The following is a 13,013-nucleotide window of genomic DNA, read 5'->3' as shown; positions in this document are numbered from 1 at the left end:
AGTTCCATTATACATTTTTTTGACCTCTTCCAACAGTTCGTATTGGTCATACTGTTTACACAGTACCCCAGTGGCCTCAGACACTTGCCTCCTAAGCCATGGATTGTGAGTTCTAGTCTTTTCTTAAGTGGCTGAGAGCAGAGTGGCTCAGCGGAAGCGTGCTGGGCCCATAACCCAGAGGTCGATGGATCGAAACCATCCTCTGCTAAAAAGTTTATTTTTAGATTTTAAGTGCAAACAAAACATTTAAAAAATGTGTTGTTTCATGGGCATGTCTCATTTCCATTATACATTTTTTTGACCTCTTCCAACAGTTCATATTGGTCATACTGTTTACACAGTACCCCAGTGGCCTAAGACACTGGCCTCCTAAGCCATGGATTGTGAGTTCTAGTCTTTTCTTAAGTGGCTGAGAGCAGAGTGGCGCAGCGGAAGCGTGCTGAGCCCATAACCCAGAGGTTGATGGATCGAAACCATCTTCTGCTAAACAGTTTGTTTTTAGATTTTAAGTGCAAACAAAAAATTTAAAAAATGTGTTGTTTCATGGGCATGTCTCATTTCCATTATACATTTTTTTGACCTCTTCCAACAGTTCATATTGGTCATACTGTTTACACAGTACCCCAGTGGCCTAAGACACTGGCCTCCTAAGCCATGGATTGTGAGTTCTAGTCTTTTCTTAACTGGCTGAGAGCAGAGTGGCTCAGCGGAAGCGTGCTGGGCCCATAACCCAGAGGTCGATGGATCGAAACCATCCTCTGCTAAAAAGTTTATTTTTAGATTTTAAGTGCAAACAAAAAAATTAAAACATGTTTCGTTTCATGGGCATTTCTCAGTTCCATTATACATTTTTTTGACCTCTTCCAACAGTTCGTATTGGTCATACTGTTTACACAGTACCCCAGTGGCCTCAGACACTGGCCTCCTAAGCCATGGATTGTGAGTTCTAGTCTTTTCTTAAGTGGCTGAGAGCAGAGTGGCGCAGTGGAAGCGTGCTGAACCCATAACCCAGAGGTCAATGGATCGAAACCATCCTCTGCTAAACAGTTTGTTTTTAAAAATGAAACGCAAACAGAAATTAGAAAGCTAAATTTCATTTGCGTCTCTCAGTGCCATCCAGTACACATTGTTTTTCCTGCTTCTATCAGTTCGTACTGTTTGCAGAAGGTAAACAGTGCCCCAGTGGCCTAATGGATAAGGCACTGGCCTCCTAAGCCAGGGATTGTTGGTTTAAGTCCCATCTGGGGTGGGTTCAAGCAGAGTGGCGCAGCGGAAGCGTGCTTGGCCCATAACCCAGAGGTCGATGGATAGAAACCATCCTCTGCTAAACAGTTTATTTTTAGATTTTAAGTGCAAACAAAACATTTGAAAAATGTGTTGTTTCATGGGCATGTCTCATTTCCATTATACATTTTTTTGACCTCTTCCAACAGTTCATATTGGTCATACTGTTTACACAGTACCCCAGTGGCCTAAGACACTGGCCTCCTAAGCCATGGATTGTGAGTTCTAGTCTTTTCTTAAGTGGCTGAGAGCAGAGTGGCGCAGCGGAAGCGTGCTGAGCCCATAACCCAGAGGTCAATTGATCGAAACCATCCTCTGCTAAAAAGTTTCTTTTTAGATTTTAAGTGCAAACAAAAAAATTAAAAAATGTGTCGTTTCATGGGCATGTCTCAGTTCCATTATACATTTTTTTGACCTCTTCCAACAGTTCGTATTGGTCATACTGTTTACACAGTACCCCAGTGGCCTAAGACACTGGCCTCCTAAGCCAAGAATTGTGAGTTCTAGTCTTTTCTTAAGTGGCTGAGAGCAGAGTGGCACAACGAAAGCTTGCTGGGCCCATAACCCAGAGGTCGATGGATCGAAACCATCCTCTGCTAAAAAGTTTCTTTTTAGATTTTAAGTGCAAACAAAACATTTAAAAAATGTGTCGTTTCATGGGCATGTCTCAGTTCCATTATACATTTTTTTGACCTCTTCCAACAGTTCATATTGGTCATACTGTTTACACAGTACCCCAGTCGCCTAAGACACTGGCCTCCTAAGCCATGGATTGTGAGTTCTAGTCTTTTCTTAAGTGGCAGAGAGCAGAGTGGCGCAGTGGAAGCGTGCTGAGCCCATAACCCAGAGGTCAATGGATCGAAACCATCCTCTGCTAAAAAGTTTCTTTTTAGATTTTAAGTGCAAAATTTTTTTTTTTTAAATGTGTCGTTTCATGGGCATGTCTCAGTTCCATTATACATTTTTTTGACCTCTTCCAACAGTTCGTATTGGTCATACTGTTTACACAGTACCCCAGTGGCCTCAGACACTTGCCTCCTAAGCCATGGATTGTGAGTTCTAGTCTTTTCTTAAGTGGCTGAGAGCAGAGTGGCTCAGCGGAAGCGTGCTGGGCCCATAACCCAGAGGTCGATGGATCGAAACCATCCTCTGCTAAAAAGTTTATTTTTAGATTTTAAGTGCAAACAAAAAATTTAAAAAAACGTGTCGTTTCATTGGCATGTCTCAGTTCCATTATACATTTTTTTGACCTCTTCCAACAGTTCGTATTGGTCATACTGTTTACACAGTACCCCAGTGGCCTAAGACACTGGCCTCCTAAGCCATGGATTGTGAGTTCTAGTCTTTTCTTAATTGGCTAAGAGCAGAGTGGCGCAGCGGAAGCGTACTGGGCCCATAACCCAGAGGTCAATGGATCGAAACCATCCTATGCTAAAAAGTTTCTTTTTAGATTTTAAGTGCAAACAAAAAAAAAAAATGTGTCGTTTCATGGGCATGTCTCAGTTCCATTATACATTTTTTTGACCTCTTCCAACAGTTCATATTGGTCATACTGTTTACACAGTACCCCAGTGGCCTAAGACACTGGCCTCCTAAGCCATGGATTGTGAGTTCTAGTCTTTTCTTAAGTGGCTGAGAGCAGAGTGGCGCAGCGGAAGCGTGCTGAGCCCATAACCCAGAGGTCAATTGATCGAAACCATCCTCTGCTAAAAAGTTTCTTTTTAGATTTTAAGTGCAAACAAAAAAATTAAAAAATGTGTCGTTTCATGGGCATGTCTCAGTTCCATTATACATTTTTTTGACCTCTTCCAACAGTTCGTATTGGTCATACTGTTTACACAGTACCCCAGTGGCCTAAGACACTGGCCTCCTAAGCCAAGAATTGTGAGTTCTAGTCTTTTCTTAAGTGGCTGAGAGCAGAGTGGCGCAGCGAAAGCTTGCTGGGCCCATAACCAATAGGTCGATGGATCGAAACCATCCTCTGCTAAAAAGTTTCTTTTTAGATTTTAAGTGCAAACAAAACATTTAAAAAATGTGTCGTTTCATGGGCATGTCTCAGTTCCATTATACATTTTTTTGACCTCTTCCAACAGTTCGTATTGGTCATACTGTTTACACAGTACCCCAGTGGCCTAAGACACTGGCCTCCTAAGCCAAGAATTGTGAGTTCTAGTCTTTTCTTAAGTGGCTGAGAGCAGAGTGGCGCAGCGAAAGCTTGCTGGGCCCATAACCAATAGGTCGATGGATCGAAACCATCCTCTGCTAAAAAGTTTCTTTTTAGATTTTAAGTGCAAACAAAACATTTAAAAAATGTGTCGTTTCATGGGCATGTCTCAGTTCCATTATACATTTTTTTGACCTCTTCCAACAGTTCATATTGGTCATACTGTTTACACAGTACACCAGTCGCCTAAGACACTGGCCTCCTAAGCCATGGATTGTGAGTTCTAGTCTTTTGTTAAGTGGCTGAGAGCAGAGTGGCGCAGTGGAAGCGTTGTAACGGTTTTGACTTGAGGTTATTATTTATAGGGGTGCCAGGTAGGTTGTGCCTACCAGAGAAAACATTAGTTTCTCCTTTTAGTTTGGGTGGGAATGAGTCCCATCTGGTCCGTCAAGTCTACACCAATACAAAGGACGTATGTAAAAGTCAGGATGGAAATAAACTTTTCATAAACCCTTAAACATTGAAAAGAACTTCAAAAACAATTATATTCTGTTGCGTGGGTTGTATTAGCAACAACAATGATTACACACATATATAATAATATCACAATGAGTTCTGGTTCCTCCAGAAATGTCCTGTACCTCGGGCCTAAAAGAGTCCTGCCCGGTAAAGGAGTTCAGTGAACTCAAGTGACTTTTGTCACGCGATGTTTGTCCGTTCGTTCCGTGTAGCGTAAACCCAGTATTAAACATACAATCAATATAACAATTACTTTACCACAGAACCTTAAAGCGGATCAACTCTTAATTAAGTCCTCAACTACCACTAACTACACAAATCACAGTATACATCACATCCAAACAAATGAAATACCGTATACAAAAAGGTGGTAGTCAGTCGGTCAGTCAGACAATCCAATCCGCCAATAGATCTCCCGCGGAGAAAGGCCACGAAGAACGGAGAGGTGTAGTCCAGGGACGCAAAGAGTGGATCCGATCCTGGGTACACTCTCTTAGGCTACAAAACACACGTTTAACGCCAACAAAACAAACGGAATAGAGATGCTTCGGAACTGAGGGTTGAACACATCCTCATGCACGTCTCCATCACAACCCCACTTTCGTGCAGCTGATGCTGGCTATTTAATTGGGAATTAAAGGGAAAGCGCCCTATTGGAAGGAGCTGCACTGAGACGGTTCAGAAAATTCAGGGCCGTCACACACCCCTCCCCTGGAAAAAGCCGACCATTGCCCTGGAAGGCACATCTTGGTCGGGAAACCGAGAAAGGTCTCCTCATCACTTTCCTCTACAAAAAGATTCATTACTTTTTGGAGCTCACGCTCCTCAGCTGAGGAGTCACAGGCCTTAAGGTGCGAGACTTCTGGGTCTGGGAATCCGAGAAAAGTATCCTCACTATCCTCTTCAAAGATATCCAGGACCTTGCGGCGCTCAATCGCTCCAATTCCTCAGCCGAGGGGTAACAGGCCTTAAGGCGTGAGACATGGACGATGCGCATATCTTCACCTGTGTCCTCTTTCACCACTCGGTAGTTCAAAGGGCCCATCTGCTCCACAATCCTATATGGTCCTTGCCATTTAGGAGCGAGCTTGGCCGAGAAGAATTGTTCAGCTTTCGAGTAAGGATGAGAGCGAAGCCACACCCGATCACGAAGCTGGAACTGCATGTCTCGTCTGTTCTTATCATAATTTCTCTTCTGCTTGAGTCGAGCCTGGATCATGTTCTTTGAGACAAGAGCTCTCAAGTCATGGAGATGGCCTACCTGGTCATAGCAAGCAGCGTCTGGAGTAAGCTGCTGGGGCTGTAGCACCATATCCAAGGGTCCTCGGAGAGGACGACTTAGGTTCAGCTCTGCAGGTGTGACTCCAGTGGACTCTTGCACAGCAGAATTCAGGGCAAATCGAAACTCATGAAGGTGCTTGTCCCAGTGTTTGTGCTGGGTCCCTACATAGGAAGCAATCATTGTCTTCAAGGTTCGATTTACTCTCTCAGTGAGATTGGTCTGTGGGTGATAGGCCGTGGTCAACTTCTGCCTCAGGTTCCATCTTTGGCAGGTCTCCTCAAAGAGATCAGAGACAAATTGGGAACCTCGATCAGACAGGATGTAATCAGGCACTCCCCAGCGAGTCAGGATCTCTTTCGTAAGGATGTTAGAGACGGTCCTTGCTGTGGCCTGACGCAGGGAAAAGAGTTCCACCCACTTTGAATAGTAATCAACAAAAACAAGTATGTACACATTCTGATTGGAGCTTCTAGGAAATGGACCCATCAAATCCACTCCTAACATTTCCCAAGGTCGGGTAACCACCGTTTGCTGCAACTTGCCAGCAGGCTTTCTACCTTCTGGTTTGTACATTTGACAAACCTGACAATTTCGGATGTGTGACTTCACATCCATGCTCAGATGTGGCCAGTAGAGTAACGCTTGCAACCGCTTGTAGGTTTTGAACCTGCCCAAATGACCAGCTAATGGGTCTTCATGGAAATGTTGAAGCAGTTGTAGGCGTAGAGTGTCCGGTATGTACATTTGGTAGAGTGTTCTGTGAGGTAGTTGTACGACTCGGTAGACTTTATCTTCAATGATGGTCAGCTTTGTGGTAGGATTGACCATCTTTTCTCCATCTTCCAGGATAGTCTGGTACAAAGCCTGTACTTCTGGATCATCCTGTTGAGCTTTCCATATTGCCTCATCAGAGATGGGAAAGTCTGTTTTGGGCGAGTCTCGACTGCTTGACAGGACAGTAGCACATGTAAGATCAGGGCCACCGTTATCACAAGTAGGAGCTCTGGACAAGGCATCTGGAACAGTGTTGTATTTTCCTTTCCTGTATTCCACTGCAAATGTGAACTCTTGCAACCGTAGAGCCCATCTTATGAGTCTGGTGCTTGGTTTGTTGGTCTTGAACACCCACACAAGGGAGGAATGGTCAGTGACCACAGTGAAGTGTCTTCCCTCCAAGTAGTACCTCCACTTTTCCAAAGCCCAGACCACTGCAAGGCACTCTTGCTCTGTTGTGGAGTAGTTCCGTTCTGCTCCATTCAATGTCCGACTGGCGAACGCTAGCACTTCTTCAGTGCCAAGTCCAGTCTGTTGGACTAGGACAGCACCAAGTCCAACATCACTTGCATCAGTGTAAACAACAAAAGGGCAATCAAAGTTGGGATGACCTAAAATGGGAGGTGTGACGAGATGTCGTTTCAGGGTTTCAAAGGAAGTCTGGCACTCTGCCGTCCATTGGAATTTCGCTCCTTTTCGCTTCATCGCGTTGAGGGGTTCTGCCACCTGGGAGAAGTTCGACACAAACCGATGGTACCATCCAGCCATACCAAGGAACCGTTGAAGGGCCTTGAGTGTGGTTGGCACAGGAAGTCTTGTACAGCCTTTGTCTTTTCAGGATCCACATGAATGCCGTCGAAAGACACAATATGGCCAAGGAACTTCAGGGAGGTTTGGCAGAAGTTGCTCTTCTTCATATTTAAGGTCAGACCAGCTTCTCTTAGCTTGTCCAACACTGCTTGAAGATCTTGAAAGTGTCTTTCTCTGTTCTGAGAGTAGATAATTATATCGTCCAGGTAGACGAAACAGATCTTCCCTTTGAGCTCACCTAACGCAATCTCCATGAGTCTTTGGAAAGTGGCAGGGGCATTCTTTAATCCAAAGGGCATCACCTTAAAGGAAAACAAGCCCTCGGCACAGACAAACGCAGTCTTGTCCTTGCTTTCCTGGTCCATCTCAACCTGCCAATAACCACTATTGAGGTCAAGGGTAGTGAACACAACAGCGCCAGACAATGACTCCAGGATCTCATGGATGGTGGGAAGAGGATAGGCATCAGTCTGGGAAACATTGTTGGTCTTCCTATAGTCCACACAAAATCTAAGACCACCAGTCTTTTTGGGATGAGGACAACAGGAGCAGCCCAGGGAGAGGAGGAACGTTCTATTATATCTTGGGTTAACATATCATTTATGAGTCCCTTTTGGATGATTAGCTTCGCTGGGGACAAACGATATGGCTTTTGCTTGATCGGCATTTCCTGTGTAAGGAATATTTTGTGCTTCAGGAGCCTGGTGCGTCCCAGCTTTGAAGTACATACATCAGCATTATTCTGCAGCTGTTCCAACAGCCTTAACTCCTCTGGCTGTTCCAGCTGAGCTCTTCTCACAGCTTGTAAAAGGAGATCGTCAGAAGGATTATCGAGGGTTAGTGGTACCGGAGCAATGGCAGAGAAGACTGCCACATTTGAACCCCAATCATGTAACTTCATAGCTTCTGATTGGAAGAAATGCTTCTCGCTCGGATTGTATGGAAACCAGTAGCAATTGTGTGCGATATCAATCTGGACACCACTGAAGTACATGAAATCAATTCCCAACACGACAGGAAAAGCAAGGTTCCTGGTTTGTAGGATAACAGAAGGAATCATATAGGAGCGGTTACACAGGCGGAACTCTACCTCACTCCATCCAAGGGGTCGTCTAGCCTCACCATCAGCCAGATAGAGTGGACCTTCTGTCCACGGCTTCAAGTTGTATTGTGGACCGTTAACCTCCTTCCACAGTTTCTCATTGAGCAGTGTGTAGGATGACCCGGTATCCAAGATGGCTCTTCCTGTCCATGGGCCTATGGACAGGGGTAACACCAGTTGGTGCGGTATTAACTGAAAGGAAGGGGATGTCGATGGGGGGGCGTAGGCAGTGACTCTTGGGGTTTCAGCTCTGGTTAAAGCACCCAGAGAAGGATGGTCATTGCTGCGAAGAGAGTTAGGTGTGTTGGCCTGTTGTGATTTGTGGTTTCTGGAAGGGTTTACTTGATACGGTCTTGGACATGTAGCTGAAGAATGTCCCTTTTGGCTACATCTCCAACAAAACATGAGAGGGGTCTTGGCTGGAGACTCTGGCTGTTGTTGAGGGTCTGTCTTGGGTAACTGTTTGGGTGTCTGTTTCTTTCTCTGGTCATATTGCTGTTGGCATTCTCTGTCCTTCTCAAACTGCTGTCCCAAGCGAACCAGTCCATCGACAGTGGTGACTCGTTCTCGGAGTTGACTGGCTAGTAGTGGGTTGATGTTCTTCAAGATCAATTTAATGACCTCTTCCTCCTCAATGCCAGGTTTCCACCTTCTGCACAGGGAGTGGTAACCGTATGCAAAGTCACGGATACTCTCTTTCTCTCCTTGTACTCGATTTCTGACTCTGTCTGCCAATTCATCTGTGTAGTCCTCAGATAGAAATGCAGAGGAAAACTTGGCCTCAAAGTCAGCCCAGGAGGTAGTGGTGAGACGTGCCACATCCCACCAGTCTCGAGCTGTCCCATGCAACACATTCCTCAATGTGGCAAGGAGTTCTTCCTAAGCCAGGGATTGTGGGTTCAAGTCCCATCTGGGGTGCCATTTTTATGTAACGGTTTTGACTTGAGGTTATTATTTATAGGGGTGCCAGGTAGGTTGTGCCTACCAGAGAAAACATTAGTTTCTCCTTTTAGTTTGGGTGGGAATGAGTCCCATCTGGTCCGTCAAGTCTACACCAATACAAAGGACGTATGTAAAAGTCAGGATGGAAATAAACTTTTCATAAACCCTTAAACATTGAAAAGAACTTCAAAAACAATTATATTCTGTTGCGTGGGTTGTATTAGCAACAACAATGATTACACACATATATAATAATATCACAATGAGTTCTGGTTCCTCCAGAAATGTCCTGTACCTCGGGCCTAAAAGAGTCCTGCCCGGTAAAGGAGTTCAGTGAACTCAAGTGACTTTTGTCACGCGATGTTTGTCCGTTCGTTCCGTGTAGCGTAAACCCAGTATTAAACATACAATCAATATAACAATTACTTTACCACAGAACCTTAAAGCGGATCAACTCTTAATTAAGTCCTCAACTACCACTAACTACACAAATCACAGTATACATCACATCCAAACAAATGAAATACCGTATACAAAAAGGTGGTAGTCAGTCGGTCAGTCAGACAATCCAATCCGCCAATAGATCTCCCACGGAGAAAGGCCACGAAGAACGGAGAGGTGTAGTCCAGGGACGCAAAGAGTGGATCCGATCCTGGGTACACTCTCTTAGGCTACAAAACACACGTTTAACGCCAACAAAACAAACGGAATAGAGATGCTTCGGAACTGAGGGTTGAACACATCCTCATGCACGTCTCCATCACAACCCCACTTTCGTGCAGCTGATGCTGGCTATTTAATTGGGAATTAAAGGGAAAGCGCCCTATTGGAAGGAGCTGCACTGAGACGGTTCAGAAAAATTCAGGGCCGTCACAGCGTGCTGAGCCTATAACCCAGAGGTCAATGGATCGAAACCATCCTCTGCTAAAAAGTTTCTTTTTAGATTTTAAGTGCAAAACATTTTTTTTTTTAAATGTGTCGTTTCATGGGCATGTCTCAGTTCCATTATACATTTTTTTGACCTCTTCCAACAGTTCGTATTGGTCATACTGTTTACACAGTACCCCAGTGGCTTCAGACACTTGCCTCCTAAGCCATGGATTGTGAGTTCTAGTCTTTTCTTAAGTGGCTGAGAGCAGAGTGGCTCAGCGGAAGCGTGCTGGGCCCATATCCCAGAGGTCGATGGATCGAAACCATCCTCTGCTAAAAAGTTTATTTTTAGATTTTAAGTGCAAACAAAAAATTAAAAAAAACGTGTCGTTTCATTGGCATGTCTCAGTTCCATTATACATTTTTTTGACCTCTTCCAACAGTTCGTATTGGTCATACTGTTTACACAGTACCCCAGTGGCCTAAGACACTGGCCTCCTAAGCCATGGATTGTGAGTTCTAGTCTTTTCTTAATTGGCTAAGAGCAGAGTGGCGCAGAGGAAGCGTGCTGGGCCCATAACCCAGACGTCGATGGATCTAAACCATCCTCTGCTAAACAGTTTCTTTTTAGATTTTAAGTGCAAACAAAAAAAATAAAAAATGTGTCGTTTCATGGGCATGTCTCAGTTCCATTATACATTTTTTTGACCTCTTCCAACAGTTCGTATTGGTCATACTGTTTACACAGTACCCCAGTGGCCTAAGACGCTGGCCTCCTAAGCCATGGATTGTGAGTTCTAGTCTTTTCTTAAGTGGCTGAGAGCAGAGTGGCGCAGCGGAAGCATGCTGTGCCCATAACCCAGAGGTCGATGGATCGAAAACATCCTCTGCTAAAAAGTTTATTTTTAGATTTTAAGTGCAAACAAAAAAATTAAAAAATGTGTTGTTTCATTGGCATGTCTCAGTTCCATTATAAATTTTTTTGACCTCTTCCAACAGTTCGTATTGGTCATACTGTTTACACAGTACCCCAGTGGCCTCAGACACTTGCCTCCTAAGCCATGGATTGTGAGTTCTAGTCTTTTCTTAAGTGGCTGAGAGCAGAGTGGCTCAGCGGAAGCGTGCTGGGCCCATAACCCAGAGGTCGATGGATCGAAACCATCCTCTGCTAAAAAGTTTAATTTTAGATTTTAAGTGCAAACAAAAAATTTTAAAAAACGTGTCGTTTCATTGGCATGTCTCAGTTCCATTATACATTTTTTTGACCTCTTCCAACAGTTCGTATTGGTCATACTGTTTACACAGTACCCCAGTGGCCTAAGACACTGGCCTCCTAAGCCATGGATTGTGAGTTCTAGTCTTTTCTTAATTGGCTAAGAGCAGAGTGGCGCAGCGGAAGCGTGCTGGGCCCATAACCCAGAGGTCGATGGATTGAAACCATCCTATGCTAAAAAGTTTCTTTTTAGATTTTAAGTGCAAAAAAAAAAAAAATGTGTCGTTTCATGGGCATGTCTCAGTTCCATTATACATTTTTTTGACCTCTTCCAACAGTTCATATTGGTCATACTGTTTACACAGTACCGCAGTGGCCTAAGACACTGGCCTCCTAAGCCATGGATTGTGAGTTCTAGTCTTTTCTTAAGTGGCTAGGAGCAGAGTGGCGCAGAGGAAGCGTGCTGGGCCCATAACCCAGACGTCGATGGATCTAAACCATCCTCTGCTAAACAGTGTCTTTTTAGATTTTAAGTGCAAACAAAAAAAATAAAAAATGTGTCGTTTCATGGGCATGTCTCAGTTCCATTATACATTTTTTTGACCTCTTCCAACAGTTCATATTGGTCATACTGTTTACACAGTACCCCAGTGGCCTAAGACACTGGCCTCCTAAGCCATGGATTGTGAGTTCTAGTCTTTTCTTAAGTGGCTGAGAGCAGAGTGGCGCAGCGGAAGCATGCTGTGCCCATAACCCAGAGGTCGATGGATCGAAACCATCCTCTGCTAAAAAGTTTATTTTTAGATTTTAAGTGCAAACAAAAAAATTAAAAAATGTGTCGTTTCATTGGCATGTCTCAGTTCCATTATACATTTTTTTGACCTCTTCCAACAGTTCGTATTGGTCATACTGTTTACACAGTACCCCAGTGGCCTAAGACACTTGCCTCCTAAGCCATGGATTGTGAGTTCTCGTCTTTTCTTAAGTGGCTGAGAGCAGAGTGGCTCAGCGGAAGCGTGCTGGGCCCATAACCCAGAGGTCGATGGATCGAAACCATCCTCTGCTAAACAGTTTAATTTTAGATTTTAAGTGCAAACAAAACATTTAAAAAATGTGTTGTTTCATTGGCATGTCTCATTTCCATTATACATTTTTTTGACCTCTTCCAACAGTTCATATTGGTCATACTGTTTACACAGTACCCCAGTGGCCTGACACTGGCCTCCTAAGCCATGGATTGTGAGTTCTAGTCTTTTCTTAAGTGGCTGAGAGCAAAGTGGCGCAGTGGAAGTGTGCTGAGCCCATAACCCAGAGGTCAATGAATCGAATCCATCCTCTGCTAAACAGTTTCTTTTTATATTTTAAGTGCAAACAAAAAAATAAAAAAATGTGTCGTTTCATGGGCATGTCTCAGTTCCATTATACATTTTTTTGACCTCTTCCAACAGTTCGTATTGGTCATACTGTTTACACAGTACCCCAGTGGCCTCAGACACTGGCCTCCTAAGCCATGGATTGTGAGTTCTAGTCTTTTCTTAAGTGGCTGACAGCAGAGTGGCGCAGTGGAAGCGTGCTGGGCCCATAACCCAGAGGTCGATGGATCGAAACCATCTCCTGCTAAACAGTTTGTTTTTAAAAATGAAACGCAAACAGAAATTAGAAAGCTACATTTCATTTGCTTCTCTCAGTGCGATTGTTTTTCCTGCTTCTATCAGTTCGTACTGTTTGCAGAAGGTAAACAGTGCCCCAGTGGCCTAATTGATAAGGCACTGGCCTCCTAAGCCAGGGATTGTGGGTTCAAGTCCCATCTGGGGTGGGTAGAAACAGAGTGGCGCAGCGGAAGTGTGCTGGGCCCATAACCCAGAGGTCGATGGATCGAAACCATCCTCTGCTAAAAAGTTTCTTTTTAGATTTTAAGTGCAAAATTTTTTTTTTTAAATGTGTCGTTTCATGGGCATGTCTCAGTTCCATTATACATTTTTTTGACCTCTTCCAACAGTTCGTATTGGTCATACTGTTTACACAGTACCCCAGTGGCCTCAGACACTGGCCT

At 44.2% G+C, this 13,013-nt stretch overlaps 1 non-coding gene across 1 annotated transcript; it reads left to right on the top strand.

The window, feature by feature from the left end:
• Positions 1-12,703: 12,703 nt before the first annotated feature.
• Positions 12,704-12,776, top strand: trnar-ccu (transfer RNA arginine (anticodon CCU)). The gene has a single exon. It is a non-coding gene; the product is annotated as a tRNA-Arg (tRNA).
• Positions 12,777-13,013: the final 237 nt, after the last annotated feature.

This window comes from Oncorhynchus keta, unplaced genomic scaffold (genome assembly GCF_023373465.1).
Source record: "Oncorhynchus keta strain PuntledgeMale-10-30-2019 unplaced genomic scaffold, Oket_V2 Un_contig_550_pilon_pilon, whole genome shotgun sequence".
NCBI classification, from domain to species: domain Eukaryota; kingdom Metazoa; phylum Chordata; class Actinopteri; order Salmoniformes; family Salmonidae; genus Oncorhynchus; species Oncorhynchus keta.
Note: the sequence above shows the minus strand (reverse complement) of the source record. Positions and strands in the feature narration are given on the sequence as shown.